The sequence below is a fragment of the Panthera uncia genome, assembly GCF_023721935.1.
Source record: "Panthera uncia isolate 11264 chromosome C1 unlocalized genomic scaffold, Puncia_PCG_1.0 HiC_scaffold_3, whole genome shotgun sequence".
Classification (NCBI taxonomy): domain Eukaryota; kingdom Metazoa; phylum Chordata; class Mammalia; order Carnivora; family Felidae; genus Panthera; species Panthera uncia.
Genome location: NW_026057584.1, coordinates 101,737,269 through 101,762,166, shown reverse-complemented (window position 1 = coordinate 101,762,166; position 24,898 = coordinate 101,737,269). Strand labels below are relative to the sequence as shown.

General features: G+C 46.4%; 1 protein-coding gene across 2 annotated transcripts in view; it reads right to left on the bottom strand.

Annotated features, from left to right (window-relative positions):
• RALB (RAS like proto-oncogene B) overlaps window positions 1-23,994 on the bottom strand; it is a 44,040-nt gene extending 20,046 nt beyond the window's left edge. The window contains exons 1-2 of one of the 2 annotated variants that reach the window (XM_049616224.1): window positions 23,832-23,994; window positions 17,828-17,918 (exon numbers count right to left, since the gene is read on the bottom strand). The gene's annotated coding sequence lies outside the window, so the exon portion shown is untranslated. The remainder of the gene's footprint in view (window positions 1-17,827; window positions 17,919-23,831) is intronic. The other variant, XM_049616223.1, reaches the window with a different exon arrangement.
• Between the last annotated feature and the right edge of the window lie 904 nt (window positions 23,995-24,898).

The window sequence follows — 24,898 nt, the reverse complement described above, 5'->3', positions numbered from 1 at the left end:
AATCCCTCCAACAACCCCAGAAGTCATTTACCATAGCAGAGCCAGAAAGAAAGTAAGACAGAGAGGAAAAAAATGGCACCCAGTGCCTGGATCACTGGGGAGTGTGGGGAGGACACCGGACACTAAAAATCCTCAAAGGCGCTTCTCTGAAGTGGAGAGACCAGAGAGCTCTGAGTCCCACCCTTCAGATCTCCCCCCAAGTCATCTGGTGCCACAGACAGCACTCAGGGACCTCAATTTCGCCCGCTTTATTCTCACCGCTCACTTCCCCTTGTGCCTCTGCCTCCCGATACACACACTCCCACAGCCCCCAACGCGGGCCACAGAGGTACTCTGGAAGGAGATCAGTAAATGCAGTTTTTATAGTAAGTACCCCTTTGTGGCACACGATGGAGCTAAAAGAAAGAGAACGAAATTATTTCCTTCAAGTGTATTTAAAGTGGTGAACCAAAATGAGTTAAACTGGGGTCCCCTGGGTGGCTCAGCTGGTTGCATCCGGCTCTTGATTTCAGCTCAGGTCATGATCTCATGCTTCATGGGTTCGAGCCCTGCATCAGGCTCTGAGCTGACAGTGTGGAGCCCTGCTTGGGATTTTTTCTCCCTCTCTCTCTGCCCCTCCCCCACTCACACATGCACACGCACACATACTCTCTCTTTCAAAATAAATACTTTAAAAAAATGTTTTGGGGCGCCTGGGTGGCTCAGTCGGTTAAGCGGCCGACTTCAGCTCAGGTCACGATCTTGCAGTTTGTGAGTTCGAGCCCCACATCAGGCTCTGTGCTGACAGCTCAGAGCCTGCAGCCTGCTTCAGATTCTGTGTCTCCTCTCTCTCTCTCTCTGTCCCTCCCCTGCTCGTGCTCTGTCTCTCTCTCTCAATAAACGTTAAAAAAAAGTTTTTTTAATAAAAAAAAATAAAAATAAAAATAAATTTTTTTAATAAAATGAGTTAAGTTCCCCTATAATGACCATTGATCAAAATCAGTTTAACCTCCTCAGATGTGAGATAAAAAGAGGAGGGAATCCCAGGCACTGTGGGAAGATGAAGTATTCCAAATATGTAAATTTAATAGTAAATGGAATTTACTTTAACTCCAGTACCAATTTTTATTTTAACCAATTTGTATGAGAAAGCCTAGTTCACATATGCCACAGAGTAAGGAAAGGACGCAGGCTGGGGCATCTCCTGGGCCTGAGCCGGGGTCTGCCATTTGTGAGCTGGGAGACTTAGAACTATTTGAGTTCTCCAAGCCGCAAAACCCAAACACCACCTGCCTTGCAGGATTCTCCTGAGGATGAGAGACCTAAGCACAGTGCCAGGCACCCCCTAGGAACTTAATAAAGGTTGGTTTCCTTTCCAGCAGACTTGAACATCCTAACATTTAAAAAAAAATCTTTTTTAATGTTTTTATTTATTTTTGAAGGAGAGAAAGACAGAGCATGAGTGGGGGAGGAGCAGAGAGAGAGGGGGAGACACAGAATCTGAAGCAGGTTCCAGGCTCTGAGCTGTCAGCCCACGCGGGGCTCCAACTCACGAACCGTGAGATCCCGACCTGAGCCGAAGTCGGACGCCCAACCGACTGAGCCACCCAGGCGCCCCATTAACGTCCTAACGTTTAAAAATTTTTTCCAGGGGCGCCAGGGTGGCTCAGTCGGTTGAGCGTCCGACTTCAGCTCAGGTCACAATCTCGCGGTCCGCGAGTTCAAGCCCCGCGTCGGGCTCTGGGCTGATGGCTCAGAGCCTGGAGCCTGCTTCTGATCCTGTGTCTCCCTCTCTCTCTGCCCCTCCCCCGTTCATGCTCTGTCTCTCTCTGTCTCAAAAATAAATAAACGTTAAAAAAAAAAAAATTTCCAATTCCAATATGGCAGGCCCCTATTTCCATTACTGCTGACAAAGGAACTTGACAACATCCCCACTAGAACAATAAATTTATACACACAGTACACACATAAATCATCCATTGGTTGATTTATAAATAAAACATTGGTTTAAATCAGTGGCTTCCATCCTTGGCTGCACAACGGAATCCCCTGGGGAGCCTTGAAACCATTCTGATGCAGCGCCTGGGGGCTCAGTCGGTTGAGTGTCCGACTTTGGCTCGGGTCATGATCTTGCAGTTTGTGGGTTCGAGCCCCGCATCTGGCTCTGTGCTGACAGCTCGGAGCCTGGAGCCTGCTTCAGATTCTGTGTCTCCCTCTCTCTCTGTCCCTCCCCGTCTTTCTGTCCCTCCCCCACTTGTTTTCTTTCTTTCTCAAAAATAAATAAACATCAAAAAAATTAAAAAAAAACAAAAAACCAAAACATCCTGATGCATGGGTCCCACCCCAGAGAGTCTGATGGAATTGGCCCAGCATGTAGCCTGGCATGGGGACTTCTAGAAGCTTCTCAGGTGATTATAGTGGACACCCAACGTTGAGAACTTCTCTTACATGTACAGCTAAGCTCAAAAGAAAGGAAGAAATCCCCAAGGTAGGGTGAAAAACATCAGGGCCCTGAGAGCTGCTGTTCCCGCAGTCTTGAATAGCTGCTGTTCACAATAACTTAGGATTTAGCAAACACACAGGGCTGAGGGACCAGCTGCCCAGGCCACGTGGGAGTCAGAACTGACACCTTTTCTCAACTGAGAACAGAGAAGCCAAGACCCTTGGAGGAACACACCTTCAGGTAAAGGATGTACTAGAAAAACATTTGTTGACCAACAGGGGACAATGACAAAGAAGCTTATCTGACTGAGCCCCAGCTGCATTGGAAGTGTACCCAGAAAATCTGTGACCATGGCACTTCTCCAAAGCCAAGAAGTTAACATAAAAAGCAGTCCGAGTCTGGTCGCAGTGCTGGAACACAAGGCAGAGTGACAAACAAAACCTCTCTGGGGACACAACATGCAGTAAGACAGACCAGGATACTCATAGCTAAAATCCACAGATAGGAGCCCACAGCTCCAACCTATGAAACACCTAAGAAAATCACCATACGTGGTAGTTCACATCCATAACAAGTAGGGCTTTTCAGACAGCTATTATAAAAAGCATAATTTGAGCATTTTTAACAAAGGCAAAATCAAAATGCTAGAAAAACAACATTATCAAAAGACCAGGAGTTGAACAAGAACCCCTTTGAACGTCTAATGTATTTTAAGTATTTAAAACGAAGAATAATAAAACCATAGGGGAGGAGGAAAAAAAACTATTGATTTTTTCTCCACCTATTTTTGGCTCATTGGTTGGAGCCCTGCAGATCTGACAAAACACAGAGTAACAAGAGAAAAACAAATGGAAGCTTATTACTGTGTACATCTCACAAACACACACAATTCAGTGATGAGTAACTCAAGGGGGTGGTCAGAACTTCAGCTTACATCGCATCTTAACAAAATAATAATACATTTCGGAGAAGTGACAAGACGAACAAAACAAAAGAAAACAAAGAAACAAACAAAAAACAAGACTTTGCACTTCTAGGGGCAACAAAGCGTGGGAAGACAAACACTATCTAAGGGAAGTTGATAGACGAGATAAGGGCTAGTGAGTAAAGTGTGCTAAGCAGGTTCCTCTGGTGCCCTCTCGGGGCTGGTAGGAGCCTAGAGCTGTCTCAGGTGATTCAGAATGGCCCTGCCCTTCCTGGTAGGGGCGCGGCGGGGAGGCAGAGAATTTTATTTTGGTCTGTTTTCAACTGTCTTCAGCTCGAAATAATCCTATGTCAAAGTGGCATATTTGGGGGTGGCACACTCCAAACCCTTTCAATGCTCAACAGAAAATTTAGGAAATATCTAAACTATCTTTCAAAAAGAAAAAAAAAATCACTTATGATTCCACCACCCAGAGATATTCGCTTATTAGCAGTAGATTTCCTGCCAGTATTCTAATCTATATAATCCTATATTTAAAACCTATTTAAGATCATAGTCATGTAGTTTGGCATGTTACTGCTCACGTATTATCTCCATCTGTCTTCTTAGAGAAGACTGAACATAATGAAATCCTTCCTTGATGATTTAAGGACCATCAAGGCTGCTGGGAGTAGGATCGCATGTCTGCTTGTGCTGCCCCCTTCCCCCCCGGACCGTTAGTTTATTGCCTATGCCAGGCCTTCTTTCCACCACTCCTTTTCTAATTATGTGCCTTTTAATAAGTGTTCTAAGCAATTAACTGGATAATTAAGCACATTTGAATTGTGACTAAAATAGAATAAATGGGGTAAGGCGTGGGCCTCCCCTAAAGGCTTCAGTTTAGCAAAGTGAAACCGCTTTTGGCCTAATTTCTGGTCCACCAGTGTTCCACAGAAAGCAAATCCTGGAGCATGAGGCTGGGACCTCCAGACCATCCATGTGTCACACAATCACTCCGAAGCAACCTTGCTTCTGTGAATTATTACAGTTGTAAGAAAATGGAGAAAGAATTTTCCAGGTTGGAGTAGGGGAGGCTTTCAAACCCATGTAGACATCTATCTAATTCTGAGCTGCTATTTTCAAAACACAAAGTCAATCTCTCTAGAAGAAACCATAATAAATGAGCTGAAAACTATTCAATAGGTCCAAAGATATTTGCCAGAGTATCTGTGCTCAAAGCTCAAAAACTGAAATAACCATGGTGGATATTTCCAATCCACACGACTGCATTGGTCAACTTCACCCGATGAAGGGAAAGACAGGATACAGGCAGAAGGGCCAACCAAGTGCCCAGCACCAAACTGATCCTGGAAACTGCAAACCCTTGACCTCGGGGCTCTTGACATTGGGAATAAATAATATTTGTTTAAGCCACTGATAGTCTACTAATTGTTGTTGTTTTTGTTTTCACTTCTACCAAAAGTGTTCCAGAAACAGAGTCATTGACTCAAGAAACTCCAAGTCTAGTGGTTCAGACAGATCACAGCACAGGTAAAACAAATTCCACAGCAGAAGTGAGATGCGAGGGGTGCTCTGGGAACACTGAGGAGAGACATCTAAATCACCCTGGAAAGTCAGGGAAATTCTCCCAAAGGGAGCAACACAAGACTTGGGATTTAAAGACACCAACTAGACAAAGAGAGGAAGAGAGATGCCAGGAAGAAAACAAATCAGCACGGCTTAGAAAGCGTGTGTTGAAGATTTAATGTTTGTGATTGATACGCGCAGCCAATAAATGTGTTCTAAAAAATAATACAAGTATCCTTTTTCCCAACAGTTTGTTATGAAAAGTTTCAAACTTTCAGGAAAGTTAAAGGAACCGCAGGGTGAGTCCACATACCCACCACCCAGATTCTCCAGTTTGCGTTTTGCCCCATGTGCTTTACCACAAACCCCGTCAACTGGCGTCTCTCTCCCTACCCGTCAATCCATCTTATTCCTTGCGTTTCCATGTAAGCTGTAGACATCAAGACACTTCATCCCTGACTTCAGTGTAGACACCCATTTTTTTACAAAGCAATCATATCCACCCCCACCCCTTGCCCCACTGCTGCCTTCACTGATAATTTCAGAACTCTCTCTAAGCAGTTTGCAATCCTCCTAAATCACTTCAATGAACTCATGGGTTCATAGCCAGTACATGAAGCTACAACATTGATCTTCCAAGAGGGGAATTTGGGTCCATAACACCACGTCCTGGCATGTCTTTCCCTTTGGGCCAGAAGTCTCTTACAGGGCACTTGAGAAACACACCAATGAACACCCTTCACTACGTCTCTACCTAGTAACAGAAAAGTTCTGCAGTTAGATCCATTTTTGTGCAAAAAAAACTTTTAAGTGCTACTTTGTGCCAAGCTGCGGGCCTCTGCCCTTAGAAAACTTAATCTCTAAGGAAAGACATACAACTAAAGTATGTTAATATAATTTCCCACATGCGGTGATGAAGATGGTGCAAAGTATAATGGAAAGCACAATGAACTCTGGAAAAAAAGAATCAGGAAAGGCTTCAAAACTGAGTAAGAGTTCACTCAACAGATGGGGTGATTGAGGGGCGCTTTCCAAGCATAACTCAGAGCACAAGCAAAGGAACAAAGGCATCACACATCACAGTTAGTACCAGGTACCACATAATATTGAAGCATAAGGTATGGAGTGGGGAAGTGACAGGGTGAGGAGTCTCCAAAGACACCCATGTTCGGGGCGCCTGGGTGGCGCAGTCGGTTAAGCGTCCGACTTCAGCCAGGTCACGATCTCGCGGTCCGTGAGTTCCAGCCCCGCATCAGGCTCTGGGCTGATGGCTTGGAGCCTGTTTCTGATTCTGTGTCTCCCTCTCTCTCTGCCCCTCCCCCGTTCATGCTCTGTCTCTCTCTGTCCCAAAAATAAATAAAAAACGTTGAAAAAAAAATTAAAAAAAAAAAAAAAAAAAAGACACCCATGTTCACCTACAAATGGACCTAAGATGCTATCTTAAGAAACATACCCTGGAGAAAATGGGAAACCATTGTGGGGTGTGGCCTCCAGCCCAAGTTAGCATGTAAGGCACTGAATCTGTAAGAATAAACACACATTCCCTGGGGCGCCTTGGGTGGCTCAGTCGGTTAAGCATCCGACTTCGGCTCAGGTCACAATCTCACGGTTCATAAGTTCGAGCCCCACATTGGGCTCTGTGCTGACTACTTAGAGCCTGGAACCTGCTTCAGATTCTGTGTCTCCCTTTCTCTTTGCCCCTCCCCAACTTGTGCTCTCTCTCTCTCTCTCTCTCTCTCAAAAACAAATAAACATAAAAAAAAATTAAACACACACACACACACATTCCCATACAGAAAAACAAGACATGCCAAACAAGACATGCCAAACTAAAAAAAGCATTATTCATAAAAATGAGGCAAGGCAAAAAAAAAAAAAAAAAAGCAGGCAGGCAAGGGTTAGGGAGTGCTTTTTCTATGTCATATTCTATGATACATTAATTTGAGATAGGGCCCTCTACCACTCAGCATTAATTCAAGACCAGAACACATTCACTTGAGAAGTGAAGTTTTTAAAGCACATCACAATATATAAATCACGCAAATGTGTGTTAGGAGGAAAAGAGCAGTTTCTAGACTAATATTCTGGGCTAATATAATCATTAGTCTTTTATTAAACTGAGGCTAGGAGAAAATAAGTTGGTAGATAGAGTAAAATGCCACCTTGTCTGTATCATGGGAATGTCAAAAAAAAAATCAAATGACAATTTGAAAATGCAGAGGAACGCTTACTCAGTCCTCCTCATAAAATTCAAGTGTCCTACGTAGCACACGTCCACAAAAGCACATGGGAAACTCTCAAATACTATCCACATGCAAAGAATTGCACTTAGCACTTTTTTAGTATAACTTTAAGGTAACCTAGATACTACTAATAGGCCATAATCATAATACCTGAGTCTCCCAAAATATTATCCATGTTTTTAATCCTCTCTATAACAATCAAAAAAGGAGGACAATCCTAATTCTGGGACAATTTAAGCACCAAAATAATTAAGGGCACTAATGAAAACAGACCATTGAAAAATTAGGAATTCGTGAATCCATACCTATAATAAATATTAAATAAACAACGGAAGAGGGAGGACTCTTGCTTCCAGGAGAACACCAAAAGCAGACTGACACATTATAGAGGGTGCACCTGAGTTGGAAAATCAACATTTATATGGAAACAACTTCATATGAAAGTTCATATACATTCAAACAATTCATATGGAAAATCAACTATCATAGTAAAGATTGGTTCAGGCAAGAATCATTAATAGATGCTAAATCTACAGGGGAGACCTGGATGAGGAACACAGTATTTGCATGGTCTTACAGTGCCTCCATACATTACTTACGAATCAGAATCTGCATTTTAACAAGCAGAGTACTATTACGTGTCAAGGCAAATCCATACCACTTCCTGTTACAATCCAGATTAGAAACAATCTGATCTAAATTAGGGTCATGAAGAACTCTCCCCCAAAAGACAGTGCTTTCAAATATGAAGTAACACAGGAAACAGATGGACTGCAGGGATTGTGAATGCTGAATCATGAAAAAGGAAAACGCCATGACACGGTCTACCCAGTAGATGCCATTTCCATTGGTGTTGAAATCGACATGGAATCTTATTTCTTAGCATCTAACGCCAAATTAGTAAACAGCTGTACCCAGTAAAATGAGGGGCTGTACACACGAGTATGCCAGTGTGTATTGACAGCACCTCCCTTTCTGCCCTGAGTCCCCAGATCATACTAGTGTCTTCTACTGATCTGTCATTCTTCAAATTCAAGCACAATAATTTCCGTATATTCACTCTGCACTTTTAAAGTCTTCAGAAATAGGGGAGCCCTAAGTAAATGAGAAACAAAGTTCTTTTTTTTTTTTTAATTTTTTTTTAACGTTTTTATTTATTTTTGAGACAGAGAGAGACACAGCATTAATGGGGGAGGGGCAGAGAGAGAGGGAGACACAGAATCGGAAGCAGGCTCCAGGCTCTGAGCCATCAGCCCAGAGCCCGATGCGGGGCTCGAACTCGCGGACCGTGAGATCGTGACCTGAGCTGAAGTCGGACGCTTAACCGACTGAGCCACCCAGGCGCCCCGAGAAACAAAGTTCTTAAAAGACTGTCTGTCTTGGGAATTCATAGAATTTTACCAGATAGGACAAAATAATAAAGATTTAAAATGACGTGCTAACTTCAAATAACGAAACACATGAAAAGAAACAAAAAAAGCGATTTTGATTTGAAAATGCATTCTTGGATTTTCACAGTTCATAACAAAACAGAAACTTTAGAAACCAGGATAAGTTTTTTTGTATATACTTTACCAAATTCTATCAATACCTAACTTTTACTTTTTACTAAATCAGGTTTGTAAGATTGGGAGTACGTTTGTAGCAACCCTTTGCAATCCTAGCTTGAATCATCCATTAAAAACAAACAGATAAGCCATGTTACATCATAAATTCCAAGTGAGATGCTTAGCTTTGATGGCCACATTCACAGGACTGAATTGTCACGAGAGCCTCTATGAAGTCCTCCAGCACTCCTCCAAAATAAAAAAGCAGAGGACCACTTAAAGTGTTAAGCGTGTAAGAATAACAGGCCCTTTGGGCAAAAGGACATTGGTAAAAAGGAGTTTAAAAAAAATTCACTAAATAACATACAACTTTTTCCAAATACATCACTTCAGGTACTGTCAGACTAGCACCCTTTTTCTAGAAACTGCTCCCCTCTGCCATCTGCATGGTTATTACAGGACAAGGGGTGAGGGAGATAAGGTATGTCAGCTCAGTATGTGGCCCTATCCCCTGGGAGAAACTGACTGATCCCAAGGAGGGCACCTGACCCAGGCCAGGGTCTGGGTACAAAACCAAGCAGCTGGGTCCAGGATGGCTACAGCTGGGGCAGGGAGCACCTGGGGCAGAAGTAAGAGGAGTAGCAGCCCTGTGGTCCTTTAGACAGTGTGTTGCCCTTCCAAAGAGAAGTGCCTGCCGGTTGCTGGAATTTAGGGATGTCAGACTTCTGCTTCTTTAAGAGATGTCGGACATTTGGAATTTTATGTGAAACTCCCTTTTTCAATGTTAACAATTAAATCACTTTTGAAAAGCACTGTGAGCAGACAAAGCATGTCTGCAGACCGCTCACTTTTTGCAAATTGGCCGCTATGTTTTTTGCCAAGTAGTGAAAGCAGCAAGAGAGACGGAGCCTGAACACGGAGAAGAAACACTGGGACAGTCCTGGCAGCATTCGGGGGGTTGGTTCCCGCTGCTCCTGAGTCCCAGCCGCATCCTCGGCCCCTTCCTTGGCTTGGTTTTCCATTTGTCCGCTGAGTCAGTGACACACAATGGTGTCCACCCAATAAATCCCCCTTCGTGGTGTGAGCTCGTGTACCTTACGTTTCTATCACTTCCAACCAAGTGAGTCCCAACTGACTGTACATAATGGCTTTGAAAGTACACATACAATTCAAGTCCAAGGAATCAGATCCAGGCAGGGCCAGGGGGAAAATATAATGACACAAAAATACTTCATTCTGAATGAATAAGGCATGAACACTACATATAGCAACTCCAGCTGAAGGTGTTTCCAGGGAATTCAAATATTCTGTCCCTTATATGATTAGGACTCTTGCCCACAGTGAAGGAAACTCCAACTGAAAATAGTTTAAGCAAAACAATTATTTATCGGCTCACCTAATGGCGTGTCTAGGAACAAAGCTTGCTTCAGGGGCTCAGATGATGTCTCCAGAACCCACTTTCTCCCCCCAGCCCCCGGCCATCCCTAGGCTCCACCTCTCCAACCTCACGGCCTACTACTCCTCCCTCTGTACCCTCCCAACCCCGAGCCTTTCCACACTCATCATTCACAAACCCAATTCCTTCTAGAACTTTCCATTTAAAGGTCACTTCTTCAGAGAGTGAAGGACCCCCACACTTCAAGTAGACCCTCTTTCAGTCTCCATGTCAGCCTCTTGGCTCCCTTCACTGCACTGATCACAACTTGTAATTCCTTTCTTTTTCTCCTTCCATGCTTTTTGCTTATTTCTTCCACTACTCTTAAGGCTCCATAAGGCCAGGTGCCAGGCCTGCCCTTTTCCCTCTTATACCCTTGTATGACAGGAATATTTCCGTTCTCATCAACCTGAAGAACATAACGTTTACCAAACTATGGTCATCATAAAATCTAGAACACAGGGTAAACTTAACAGTTGGATTCATCTGGGGCACCTGGATGGCTCAGTCGGTTGAGTGTCTGACTTCAGCTCAGGTGATGATCTCACAGCTCGTGAGTTCGAGCCCCACGTCGGGCTCTGTGCTGACAGCTCAGAGCCTGGAGCCTGCTTCGGATTCTGTGTCTCCCCCCGTCTCTCTCTCTGCTCCTCCCCCACATGCACTCTGCCTCTCAGAAATAAAGAAAACTAATAAAAAAAAATGTTTAAACAGTTGGATTCATCTATATCTTACTTCCATTACTTACTGCCAAAAGCCTAAAAAATTTAAGCCATTATTTCCTAATGTCAAAAGCAAAATTTGGCAGATAGGTAACATTAATTTCTACTTTTTAAGCTTTGCGAATTTGTCACTAAAGACTTTGACTCTCTTAAGGTTGGCATTTAAGTGTTTATTTGAACTTACTACGGGATTGTCATTATTGGTTATGGCCCAGGCCCTTAAAACAGAGATTGCCAGATCATCAAGCAAACATGTTTCAGAGTAAATAACAACCTGTAGCTTTAGGGTCCGGTGTTTCAATACAAAAGGCAAACTCCCTACACTTATACCAGAGACACCCTTTACAAATTAGAACAACCTAGTACTCCTAAGAGTCTCATCATTTCACCCGCTGATTTAAATAAGGAATCCTGAGAGGATTTATGACCATTTGATTGTTATTCAATTGGCAGCGATTTTTCGGACGGACCATCTCTCCTATGGCCTTGCACTGTCAGAAAGAGCCACAGGCCCTTGCCGGGGCGGGCGGAACGTGAATGGCTAAGCGACCCGAATAACCTGGATGTGGCTCGGAGCACCTCAGCTCCAGGTACAGCAGGCCACCTAGCGAAGGATCTGTATGGGTCAGCTAATGATCTCTCCACAGACACTGAGTCACTTGAGCTGCTGTTCAACTTCTGCTACATCTTTCTATGAAAGGAAGATACTCAGTCTTAATGTCTCTGTTTGGCAAGTTTGGATTTTCTTATTGCCCTTCACTGAATACGGCATTCCAGGAGCGACAGTCCTGGCAAGAAACAACTGAAGTCCCCACGGTTCTCAGAGGACAGTCTTTCTGCGCCCTCAGCCTCACCTGCACATACTAACTTAAAGAAGGAAACTCCTTTTTCCCTTCCCTTGAACAACTGCTATTGTCATTAGCACTGGGGGAGAGAATATTTTTGTGCTGTCATTCATGTATGACTCAGTTTCCAGGTCCAAAAAAACAAGGAAGTTGAATTAAATGATCTAAGTTCCTTTCCAGTCTTTGCTGTTTTTTTTTCCTCCTTGAAACTAAATCTGCAAAACAACTTAAAGTACTCCTCCTGAGTGCCTAAGGAAATTTGTTTTAGGTATGTCTGCTCCCTGATGAATATCTCTTTATATGTTCTCCCGCCAACAAAACAAAACAAGACAAAACAAACCCCACAACTAAATTAACAAAACAAGCTAAAGTCACTTAAACAAAAACCAGAAAGCTCTGAAGTCACTCATCATAAATATTCTGTTTCCAGGCTGTACCCTTATGTACATGTTATTCTTTCTGCCAGGATTGCCCTTCTTCCTGATGGAGGATCGCCTATAATTTAACACTCAGCCTAAATATTTCCTCTACCACCTTCTTAGGTCTCCCCCAGCAGAGCTGACCCTCCCTGAGTAGGTTCCCCTGCCTGTCAATACACCTACTGTTGCACTGAAATAAACCAGTAATTTATTCTTAGATGATGTCTGTCTCTCCCACCACATTGAGAGCTGCCCATTCACCTTTGTGTGCCCAGTGTGCCTGGCGCTTAGGAGACACTCAGGACTTGGCAGATAAAAGAAAAACAAGTTCTCCATTGGGGCTGAGAGGTCTGGTCTCAAGAGGATAAGTGGTAACTGGTGAGCTTCGAAAGGTTAGTTCATTTATATGATGACTTTCCTGAACTACAAAGCAATGGAACAGTGACAGGTAATTTGCAAGCTCTGATTTTTTTTTTTTTTAAGTATACAGTTATTTCTGAAACAAAGTCTTCTCCCACTATACACTCATCCCCAATGGAACCTGGGGATTGCACTGGCCTTGGAGAGGTCTACCAATTTATCCAGACTCCAGCTCCTTCCACCCGCAAAGGCAGCCTCGGAGACATTAGAACCACTGCATGTCTCAGTCGCAGAAGGTCAAATTTGGAACTAGCATACATGTCCCTGTTCTGAACTACTCTCCCCAAACCAATCCTGGTAGAGACGTTCTACTACTATTTCCACTTGTACGGCATCTACTAGGGTATCTCACGCACTCAGAGCGTGTAGAATTTGCTGGGTCATGTAACTAGTCTGTGGCAGGGCTGGGACGGTAGGCCCAGCAGTCTGGCTGCAGAGCCTACTCTTGGAGCCGTGACACTAGGCTGCTCCATCAGCAGACTAGGGTAGGGTGGGGAAGACCTTCAAACACGGTGTGAAATACCGGAATTTTTATCACTGACACAGAACTATGGATCAGAAAGCTCATTAAGGAGAGAGAGGCACAGGCAACTACAGCACAAGTTCAAGGAGGAAATACACGACAGAAAACACTTACTACATACCCCCCCGAACATACCCCCAGAAACTGAAAGCAGGGACTTGCACAGATTTGTACGCCCACGGTCACCGCAGCACTATTCACAACAGTCAAAAGTGAAAGCAGTCCAAGTGTCCACTGATGAATGAATGGAAAACAAAATGTGGCACATCCGTACAACAGAATACTGTTCAGTCTTAAAAGGGAATTTAATCCTGACAGAAGCTACAATGCAGATAAACCTGGAAGACATCAGGCTAAGTCGAATACGCCAGACACGAAAGGGCAAATACTATATGATTCCACTTACGTGAGGTACCTAGAAGAGTCAATTCATAGAGATGGAAAGAGGAATAGTGGTTGCCAGGAGCCAGGGAAGTCAGTATTTTATGAGCACAGAGCTGCAGAATGGGATAATTAAAAATGTGTTGGAAGGGCACCTGGGTGGCTCTGTTGGTTGAGCATCTGACTTCGGCTCAGGTCATGATCTGACCTCTGTCTCTGTCTCTCTCTCTCAAAAATAAATAAACATTAAAAAAATTTTTTTTAATCACTAAAATGATGGAGAGGTGCCTGGCTGGCTCAGTCAGTAGGGCATGTGGCTCTTGATCTTATGGTTGTGAGTTTGAGCCCCACCTTGGGTATAGAGCTTCCTTTTAAAATAATTGCTAAAATGACAGATCTTATGTTATGTATATTTTACCACAATTCCTTAATTTTTTTAATGTTCATTTATTTTTAAGAGAGATAGAGCACAAGCAGGGGAGGAGCAGAGAGAGAGGGAGACACAGAATCCAAAGCAGGCTCCAGGCTCCGAGCTGTCAGCACAGAGCCCGACGCGGGGCTCAAACACACAGATGGTGAGATCGTGACCTGAGCCAAAGTCAGATGCTTAACCAACTGAGCCACCCAAGCGCCCCTACCACAATTTTTTGAAGTAGTTATATACCAACTACAGTGTGAGACAAAACAGTCAACTTGAAGTTTGGAGTCTGCCTGTGGGAAGCTAATGCCCTTAGTTAAGTTGCTTTCCTCGGCCTCACCCTCATCCGTAAAACACACAGAGGGTCTGTATCCTGGGGGTTGTTAACATTACGTGAGAAAATACCCGGCTCTGAGCAGGCACTTAACTGACTTTTGAACATCATTCTGACAGTCTAGAAAGTCCTGAGAAAGAAACTGGCCTACCAGCCAGACCTATTCGAAGGCGGGATAAGCTGCCAGTCCTTAAAGAAGGACGAGAATAGGGGAGCCTTCTTTGCAGAGACTCAGTCCTCTGCCAGCGGAGCTGACACCTGCCAGGACACCACACTGGGAGGGAAGAGGGCCGGATCACGATATGACTGGGTGAGTCTCTCTACCACCCGGCCTGAACACCTGCCCCGCCTATCTTGGGGTAACTAGAGAGGAAAAACAGGACTTCCGCCTTCCTCTGAAATGACTCCTTTCCCCCACCCTCCACAATCAGGAGAACACCAACCAACTCAAGACCCCCCACCTCTTCCAAGAAGTTTCCGCTAGCTTTTAGCTTTCCCTGAGACTTTGCTGTGCCCTGGGGACACCATATCTTAAGTAGACACTATCTTCCTCTCCTGCCATGTGCCTCAGGGCCAGGAAGAAATAAGTGTCCTTCCTCCCTCCCACTTGTCACTTCCAGTAGAGGACATCCTTCCTCCAATACTCCCCTCCTTCCTCTTGCAAAAGCCCCTTATCTTCAAGGCTCTGGCGATCAGCTTCCCCCCACCCTGCTGCCCTCAGGTCATCTATGGACATCCTCACTGCCCTCATCTATTGGTGGTATTTGCTTCTGGTTCACAGACTTCCCTTCGACCCCTTTCTCCTGTTATCCCCCTTAGTGACTCCTGTGCCCATTTGGACAACTTGCCACAGAGCTCGGCCTCTCCCAAGTCCTTGTCCTCCTCTTCTCCAAAAACCCTTTCCTTCCTCCTACCTAACACTGCTGTGCTCATGCCCGGCACGTCAGCCTCAGAGGCGGCTGCCTCCAACATGTCTCCAGCCTCGGCCTCCTTCCTTCTGGCTGGGGCTCGGGCTCGCGTAAATACCCACTACCCCAGTAGCTGCTGCTACTACCACCGTGGTTCCCCGCCTGATGGTTACTCGCAAGCACTGGCCTCTAGCACTTTCTTTCTGTGCCTTACCTCCCCGGGCCCCACCTCCCTCCTTCAGGAGCTTAGATCTCACATTATGAAAGCCCCCTCACTGGTACCTTCCCGCCCTGGCCCCTTTCACTCCTTTCCAGCCCCAGCACCCGGCACGCATCAACATCAACGCTGCTGGAGAGGGAAAGAGACCCTTGCAGCCAGCCTTACGAAACTTCATGTTAAATGCACTTACGATCCCAAACCAGGAACGGGCATTCGCTGCCTAGAAATTTTACTGATTCTCCCCTATGCCCTCCCTAAGCTCACGCTCTACAGATGATCTTACCTCACTTTTCCCAAACACAAGCCATCAGGCACAAACTCCCTCACTGCTCCTGCGCCAAATCTGCAAACCTACCAGCATCCTTACCCACCTCCTCCCTGTCTCCCGCTGCACGAAGAGCACACTCCTGCTGGTAGCAAAGCCAAGCACTCCACACAGGCTTTGCTCCATGCGTCCCTACCCCCCTACCCAAGAACAGCATTCCTGTCGCTGTCCCCTTTTTCCTGCCTCATTAATCAGTCTTTACCTCGGTAGGGGATCACCCCCAACAGCATACAGACGCGGTCTACTGAATCTTCATCTTAAACATACACACCCCTGTGATCGCCATCTGTCCCCCCCAGCTAGTGACACAATTTCCCTGTAGCCCTGGTTATTTATACCAATGCTTCTCAAACTTGTAATTACCTGGGAATCTTGTTAAAATTTATATTCTGATTCCATAGGTCTAGAGGGGAGCCCAGAGTGCACTGCCTACCAACTCCCAGATCAGTCCTGGCCCAAGGGTCCCACTCTGCACAACAAGGCCCTGTGTTTCCTTTCCTCCCTACTTCATTTACAAATTCCCTTCCAGCGTGGCTCCCTCCCCCAGCATAACTTCCAGACACTGGGCTGGTCAGGGTCACCCCTAAACCCCACGTTGCAAACTCCAATAAAAACTGTTCTCTTTCTGGGGCGCCAGGGTGGCTCGGTCCATTGAGCGTCCGACTTCGGCTCAGGTCATGATCTCACAGTTCAAGGGTTAGAGCTCAGCACCGGGCTCTGTGCTGACAGCTCGGAGCCTGCTTCGGATTCTGTGTCTCCCTCTCTCTCTGCCCCTCCCCTGCTTGCATTCTGTCTCTCTCTCAAAAATAAATAAACTTTAAAAAAACAAAACTGTTCTCTTTCTCCTTTCCCATGCCCTCCGCTTTCACCAAAGAGCATGTGGCAACTGCGAGCCAACCCTGCCTGGAAAAGGGAAGGCCCGGAGCAGGCCAATTCAAAGACCCCTCTTGGGGTCTCCCTCCGGATCCTGTCCCTTCTGGCCTCTAGAGCACCACACTCCCCCTCACCCCCCACCTCCGGGGCTTGCTGTTTCTCTGGCAGCTCTCTGTCAGGCATCTTAGGCCAGGTCTTCCCCCTCTACCTGGCTCCTAAATGTCAGTCCTCCTCAGAGCTCCGTCTTCCCGCCCCTACACTCCCCTTCAGTGACCTCATCCATTCCCGCAGCCCTACACGCCACTCCCAAACTTCTAAAATGCAGCCTAGACAATCCTCCTGACCTCCAGACTCCTATCCCTCTGCCAAACTGCCACCTCTCCCCACGTGGCTGTCCTGTGAGAATCTCAAGCTTAACATTCCCAAAATAGAACTCTCGATTCTTCTTTCCCTGCTTCAAACCTTTTCCATCTCCACTATTAGTAGTAGTAACTCAAGTGACTAGTTGTGCCCAAGCTATTACTAAAGCCAAAACCTGAGAGTCATCTTGGATTCCCTTTGCCTCTCCCCCAACTCAGTTCGTGACCAATTCTACTGGTTCCCTCTCCAAAACCCCTTTCAAAGTGGCTTATCATGGCCACTTTAGCCCCTCTTCAACCTATTTTTCACACAGCCCCTACTGTGAGTTTTCCAAAACCGCAAATAAAAGTGGGCATAAAGCCCTTTATGGCGCCCCATGAATAAAATCCAAAGCCACTATTCACCAACCTCTCCCTGGCCAGCTTTGCCTTCTTTCAGTTCCACGAGCAGGCCAAGTGCTTTCCTACCTAGGATTCCTTTCACGTGCTCTGCTCCCTTCTTGTATTGCTTTTAGGAAGACCTGAAGCAACAGGAAGCAAGCAAGACACAGTCAAGTGACCGAAGAAGACCCCCGTGGCTGCCCGGAGCGGAAAGAAAGAGGTAGGGTCTGGTATGAGCCGATAGTACACTGGGAAGGAAAGGGCCAGATCATTTGAGACCCCGCAGGCCCAGCACTGTAGAGACTGCAGACTTTCCAATGAGGGCAATGGAAGGCCACTGAAGTGCTTCCAGCAAAGGGGTGACATAATTAGTCCTGCATGTTGGAAAGATCACTCCAGTTAAAGTACGGGAAACCAGAGGGGCCAAGAGCAGATGTGGGAGGTCCAGCAGGCCAGACCAGAGACAATGGGGGCCTAAGAGGATGACAGTGGAGACGGGGAAAGTGGCTAGACTTTAGAACTATTTAGGAGGCTGTGACGCTGTGATTTATAAGAAATACATACTTGCTCCTTCAGATGGCCAAAATGTATTTCTCATGTATATTTAGTCTTCATCCAGTTTCTGTCTCGCAGCTCCCCAAACCCTTGGAATTTCCTGAATGCAAAGAGCAACAGGAACATCTTTTGTTATAATATTTAAGTCTTCTTGTCCTCAGTTCCTGAAAAGCCTCAGAGCCAAAAAGGTGGAATGGGTGTCGTGTTATTCATAACACGACCTTCCCACCACAACTAGGTTTGTGCTAATGAGGTGACCTTTAGACCACCTAAGTATGGGCGCTGGTTGCCAGAGGAACCCACCTTGAACAGGGGGTTGGAAGTTCCAGTCCCACCCCCCTGACCTCCTGGGAAGGGAAGGGCCTGCTGGGAGGGGAAGGGGCTGCGGGGCAGTGATTTCATCAATCATGTCTCTGTAATGAAGCCTCCACAAAACCCCAAAAGGAGGTGTGGAGAGCTTCCAGGTCAGGGAACCACGTGCCACGTGCAGGCCCCCAACCCCATGAGGCCAGAAGCTCCTTCGTTCAATGCCTCACCCTACGTAGCTCTTCGTCTGGCTCTTGATTTGTCTCCTTTAATACCCCTGTAATAAATCCCTGATCTCGTGAATAAATGGGTTTGCTGAGTTCTGTGAGCCGCGCTAGCACATTAATCAAACCCAGGCAGGGGGTCACGGGCACCTCTGGTTTGTAGTGAGTCGGTCAGAAGCACAGGGAACGATCTGGGCTTGCGACTGGCATCTGAAGTAGAGCGTGGTCCTGGGGGGCCAGACCCTTAATCTGTGGAATCTGATGCCGTCTCCACGCAGACAGTGTCAGAAGTGAGTTAAAATGTAGACACCCAGCTGGTGTCAGAGAACTGCACAGTGGTGGTGGGGGGGGGGGGGACCACACACACGTACAGCCTTGGAATTGGGTCCAGAACCCCTCTAGAAGTTAAAAATGGCAGCACTTAATGAATGAGCACGTGTAATTTTAGATTTTTAAAAAGGCTTAACACACAAGGATGAGTAGAGGTCCCACAATGACTACATCCACTACTGATAACAGGATCAGCTAATCCACACTGGACGACAGTCCACCAGTCCTTTCCTGTTGTTACTGGCAGACTGGGGTGGAAGGAAGGAGGGGGGGGATGCCAGGAGAGGTAGGATGAAAGAAAAGAAAGATACTAGCTCACAAATTAGGGCAGTGGATGGGAAAAGGGCCAAAATGGGAAGAAAGGAAATGCCAGCTTTGCTGAGTTTCCAGGCGGCCTCATGACCACTCGAGCAACCTTCAACTGGGCCGGACTGAACAAAAGCCATTCTCACCACACTTAGGTTTCTGAAGTTACAATTTAACATGACTTGTGAAACCCCTCATTCCAAATATGCTTTGTGCAAAGGATATTTGTTATATGAAAATACTAGAATCACAGAAGAGACGTTTTCGAGCTGGAAGGGAACTTAGAAATCACTGAATCAGGCTTCAGGCTCAGGATGCCTCTTCTCTCCACCGATAGACACTTTGGGAGATTTCATCTAGAAGCTAAAAGAATAAAGTCCTTCCATCCAGGTAGATAATTAAAAGGTATTAGGTTTTGGGGCACCTGGGTGGTATAGTCAGTTAAGCACCCGACTTCAGCTCAGGTCATGATCTTGTGGCTTGTGAGTTCAAGCCCCCCGTTGGGCTCTGTGCTGACAGCTCAGAGCCTGGAGCCTGCTTCACGTTCCTTGTCTCCCCCTCTCTCTGCCCCTCCCATGCTCATGCTCCATCTCTCAATAATAAAGAAACATTAAAAAAAATTTAAAGGTATTAGGTTTTAAAAAGAGAAATGAAAAATTGCTGGCCAAATACATATTGCCCAAAGATTTATAATAATTGGAAGAGAGGGGCACAGATCAGGTTTTTTAAGATTTTTTTAGTTCCTTTGCCAGTGAATTTTATTTTTAAAAATACACAGATGATTAATGACTAATTTTAAGCTGTTCATCAAGGAGATCATTTTGGCAATAATTTTTTTTTTTTTACCAATTTGTTTTAGGGTTAAAAAAAAAACTCAGCTGTTCCATTTGGTTTAAGGATCAGCTAGATTTAAATTTCTAATTTCCAAAGCTACTGCATATTTGGCTAATTAATTCTAGCATCTGACAATGAAAAAACAGAAGAAAGAACATAAAGTTAAAAGTAAAATATTAAAAGTTTCTAAAATGGTAAAAACCCTGGCTGCATTTTATTCTCCCATCATACATACTTTCGTAAGCATATGAGACAAAGATTTGCTCAATAATGTCTGGTCTAAACCTTCAAAAGGAAATCTGGTAGCCTCCAAGAATGTCCAGGGTCCTCAAGGTCTCCTTGTATAGTTCCCTCCCACATTGTACCAGGTTTGGTCCATGTGTCAGTAGAAGTGAGGGTACGTCTGTCACCTCCAAGATTAGATACAAAGGTATCACACCTTCCATCTTGACTGTCCTCTTTCTCTCTCTCCCTCTCTCAGATCACTTGCTCTGGGGAGAAACTTAGTCACCACGTCGTGAAGAGTCCTACAAAGAGGCCCTCATGGTGGGGCACTCAAGCTTCCAGCCAGCAGCCAGGAGAGTGAGCCACCCTGGAAGCAGAGTCTCCAACCCCAGTCAAGCCATCAGATGACTCCAACCTCCGAAGAGACCCTGAGCCAGAAGCACCCAACCAAGCTGCTCCCGGATTCCTGAATTTCAGAAACGGTTTGAGACAACGAATGTCTGTCGATTTAAGCTGTTACATTTGGGCTAATTTATTATACAGCAGTAGAAAATTCATTCAAGACAGATGAACTTTAGAGGTAGCCAGCCACACATGACCAAACCACTGTATTTCCTTCAACTCATGCCATTACGTGAAGAAAATACATGTACACACTATATATAAGATGCCCACAAAGCACTGGCAAAAGCAACAATGACAACAATGTCAATTAATCAATTATCAATTAATTATCAATTAATGGCACCACTCTCTGCATTCAGATTTCAATTGTTTTCAAAACGCACAAACTCCTCAAAGAGTCATCTACAACCACCATAGGGAACACTCACAAAAATTATAAGCATTACCTTTTTTTTTTTTAGAGTAACATAAACTTGAAATACCTTCCCTCTTTGACTTTCCGCGTCCACATTCTCGTCATGTTTCTCCCCACTCTCACCCGTCCAAAAGCTCATACACCCTCTTGCCTACTGGGTTCTCCGTTTTGAAACCTCTAAGAATATGTACATATATACGCCCATATTTGTATTCTTAAGTAACCGAGAGAACTGAGAAGTTAAAGGAACCAGCTCATGGTCAAATCTCCAAGGTCAGATACGTATCTGGTATTGCTTAGATCAGTGGGTCGGTGCCAAGTGGACAGCAGATACTCTATAAATGTTCATTTCCTTCCTCTTCCTTCCCCACCTCCCCCACGATTAGGAAAGATTGCATTTTCTCTGGCACTCTGTTTTCTTTGATTCGGACTTCTCAACAACATGCATTCTCTTGAAAAAAAAATTTTCTTCAAGTGTCTTGCATATCTAACAGCAGGGGTTAGTTATTTGCTCAGAAGCAACTGGATCCAGTGAAAAGTGGGACTCTTGCCTTATCATCTTGAGACAAGTTACATTGGGAACCTCAGAAGAGCTCACCAAGATCTCTTCCAAAAACTGCAGCTCTTCGGTGTTATCCTGTCTCCAAATCTAGCTTTCAGAAAAGGTTTCCAACAATGTTTCTAACTTCCATAAATTTCATGAGTGGAGAGGGATTTAGTAACTGAATGCAAAGAGGCATTGTGGGACTGGGCGATGTGGCACAAAGGATTACCTCAACTCTGGTTTACAAATTTCCAGAGTCCCGAGCCATCTCCAGCCAAGGCAAGAACCTTAAAGAATGAAGGCAGAATTAAGAATTCAGAACTTTTCTACCTCTTCCACCTTTCACCAACACCCATTTAGATCCTATCTGACATTCTAATTCTTGTCTCCCTACCTATGTGTCTGGGTCCCATATTCACAAAGTCCTGGGAAAGCGTCTACCACTAGGGAAATCTTGCCAAGATCTCAGATACCCACTGTTTTCAGTGGGAAATCCCATGAATAGAAAAGGAAGTTAAGACCCAGATGCGATCAGAAGAAAGCAGTCTATGGGACAGGACTAAAACCACACATAAGGAGGGGCGCCTGGGTGGCTCGGTTGGTTAAGCGTCTGACTTCGGCTCAGGTCATGATCTCACAGTCCGTGAGTTCAAGCCCGCGTCGGGCTCTGTGCTGACAGCTCAGAGCCTGGAGCCTGTTTCAGATTCTGTGCCTCCCTCTCTCTCTGCCCCTCCCCTGTTCATGCTCTGTCTCTGTCTCAAAAATAAATAAACGTTAAAAAAAAATTTTTTTAAAAACCACACATAAGGAATGTGTATCTCTGGCCTTATTCCCACCCTTACCTCCATTCCACCCCCACTACCACAAAGAACACCTTAAACATGCCCAATTTCGTGTACTCCTAACAGGTGGCATAACTATTTACCACCTTTTTACTGCCGTGGGGTCTCCAGCACACAGAGGTGAAAAGTCATGCTCAAGACCCCACCGCCAATAAAGTTTCAAAACCAGCATCACACCTAGGTCTTCACATCTTGCCTTCCTTTTCTTCCCAATATTCGACACCACCTCCCCAGTCACTCCCTTTCTGAGAACTTCCACGTTCTAATTCCACTGCTCCAGGTTTAGGGAATATTGCCTTCACCTGTTTTGAGCTCTGACCTCCAAGAATCTTCGTTGCTCTGCTGAACACAGGTCATGTGCACATCTAAAAGATATGCTATACTCTCTGACAATCAGTGCCCACTATCCATCTCCAAAACTTAAAAAGAAAGAAAGTTAGAAAGCTAGGTCAAAGCAGAAAGTTCTCTGTTCTACAAAGGGACGTCACAGGGGACGCAAATGAACAATCAGCCAAGACTCTTCCATGGGCAATTCTAAATTTTTTTTTTAATATTTATTTTTGAGAGAGAGAGAGTGGGGGACGGGCAGAAAGAGAGGTAGACACAGAATCTGAAGCAGGCTCCAGGCTGCTGAGCTGTCAGCACAGAGCCCCACGTGGGGCTCGAACTCAGAGACCATGAGTTCATAACCTGAGCTGAAGTCTGATGCTTAACCATCTGAGCCACCCAGGAGCCCATGGGCAATTCTAAAGCAGTCCACCAGAAACAAAAACTTCTCCCCTGAAGGCTCACCTGATAACAATACCAAAGTTCCAATGTTTCCAAGATTCATCTGTAAATTAGCACAGAAAGGACACTGCTCAAACAAGCAGCCTGGGCACAGCTATCTCTGCCCTCAGCAGTTCTAAACCCACCCCGACACGGATAACCTCATATACCCACAAGAGGGCAAGAAAAGAGGAGTGGACGCCTGGTCCAGCCACACAGTTCAAGTCCGTGGTGCTTCCTATTAGAAAGCCACAGACGGTGGCAGTCCTACTATCAGAAAGGAACTGGAGCGGGATGGGGGGGGGGGGGGGCAAAGAAACAGCTCTATGCTCACTTGCAAGACAGGACCAAAAACAAACAGACCAAACAACTTCTGGAGCACCGCCCCAGTTCAGTCCAAGTTCCTAAGGTACTAGGAAGTTTTTGCAACACTTACTACAGCTCTTACCCTGCCCACAGCGGCAACTAAGGGACTGAGGAAGTGGACCATACTCGGGCTGGAGGCCCTAAAGGGCAGGAAGTGGAAGCAGAGGCCATTTGTGGGAAAAGGGAAGGAGCGGCGAAAAGGGAGAGGCTGGGGCGCCGCCCCCATTTCCTCAGCCCCCGGCCGGCTGGGAAGCCGGGAGGCTCTCTCCAGGGGACCTGCCGTGGCCGAACGGGGCCGACAACCCCGTGTCGCCCTCCGCCTCCCTCCACAGCCTACGCGCAGGGCGCGGGGGCAGGCGGTCACCGAGCGCAGGGCGGTGCACCCCACTTCCCCAGCCCGCGCCCCACCCCGCCCGGAGCGGGCCTGTCGAGGCACCGGCACCCTTACCTGGGACCCGTCCCGCGCTGCCTCGGCCGTCCGCACTGATCCCGCAGCTCTTAAGCCTGCCCCGCCCTCTCCTTCGCCTCCACCCGGGGCCGGACCCCAGCAGTCCCCTGCCGATTTGTCATTGAGCCTCTGGCTTGCTTCCCCACCCCCCGAGCGCGCCCCCGGCGTCGCCTAGGCAACCCCGCCTCCCGAGAGAGCGCGCTTTCCTTCCGCTCTTGCCCTCCCCCTTGGGGCCACGCCCACTAAGAGCATATTAGCCAATCCGAAGCGAGGCCCAGAGGCTGGGGAGGAGGGTCTGCCAATAAGAAGCCGCCTCAGCCGGGAGGGGCGGGCTCGGCACGCCTGCCCCGCCCACCTCTACTTCCTCCTGCTTTCCGCGGGCGGGCGGCCGGCCGGACTTGCTGCGCGTGACCGCTGCTGCAGTGGAGTAGAGCTGGTCTGGGGACTCTGGGCGTGGGCGGGTGGAGGGCGCTCCAGTCGTGGATTTAGGTCAGAGTGAGGCCAAACTAGTGGAAAGCAAAAGGGTAGGGAGGACCGATAGAGAAAAACCAAAATTGCGATGCATCGCGGGAGTGTCTAAGGGTCCAGGCTGCTGTCCGGACGCCGGCCTGGGGCATCTGAGACAGCGGGACCTCCGCCTGTCGCCACGACTCGCTTGGCTAAATGACATCCCATTAGCTGTAATGGGGCTACTTGTCCAATGCCTAGTAATAACTTGATCCAGATCACATACAAGGTTCCGAATCCTAACCCCAGGTTCCCGGAGGCAGGAAGTGCAATGGGCTAGCTCGGTACAGACAGGTTTTTCACCCACAACCTGCCCCCCTCATTGTCCTCCAAATGATACAGGAAACTTGTAGTTTTCTACCCAAACAGGGCTTCACCTCGGGTTGATTTTCCTAACTATCCGCCCCGCCCCCCCAGAGCTGAATCCTCTCCAACCCTGCTCAGCAGGATGTGTGGCCCCACTGACCCCTACACAAACCTCATGGCAGGTCACACTGTATCACAATTGTTCAAATGCCCCCCTGTATAATCTCTAGGAATGGAAACTCTTGTTCAAGTTG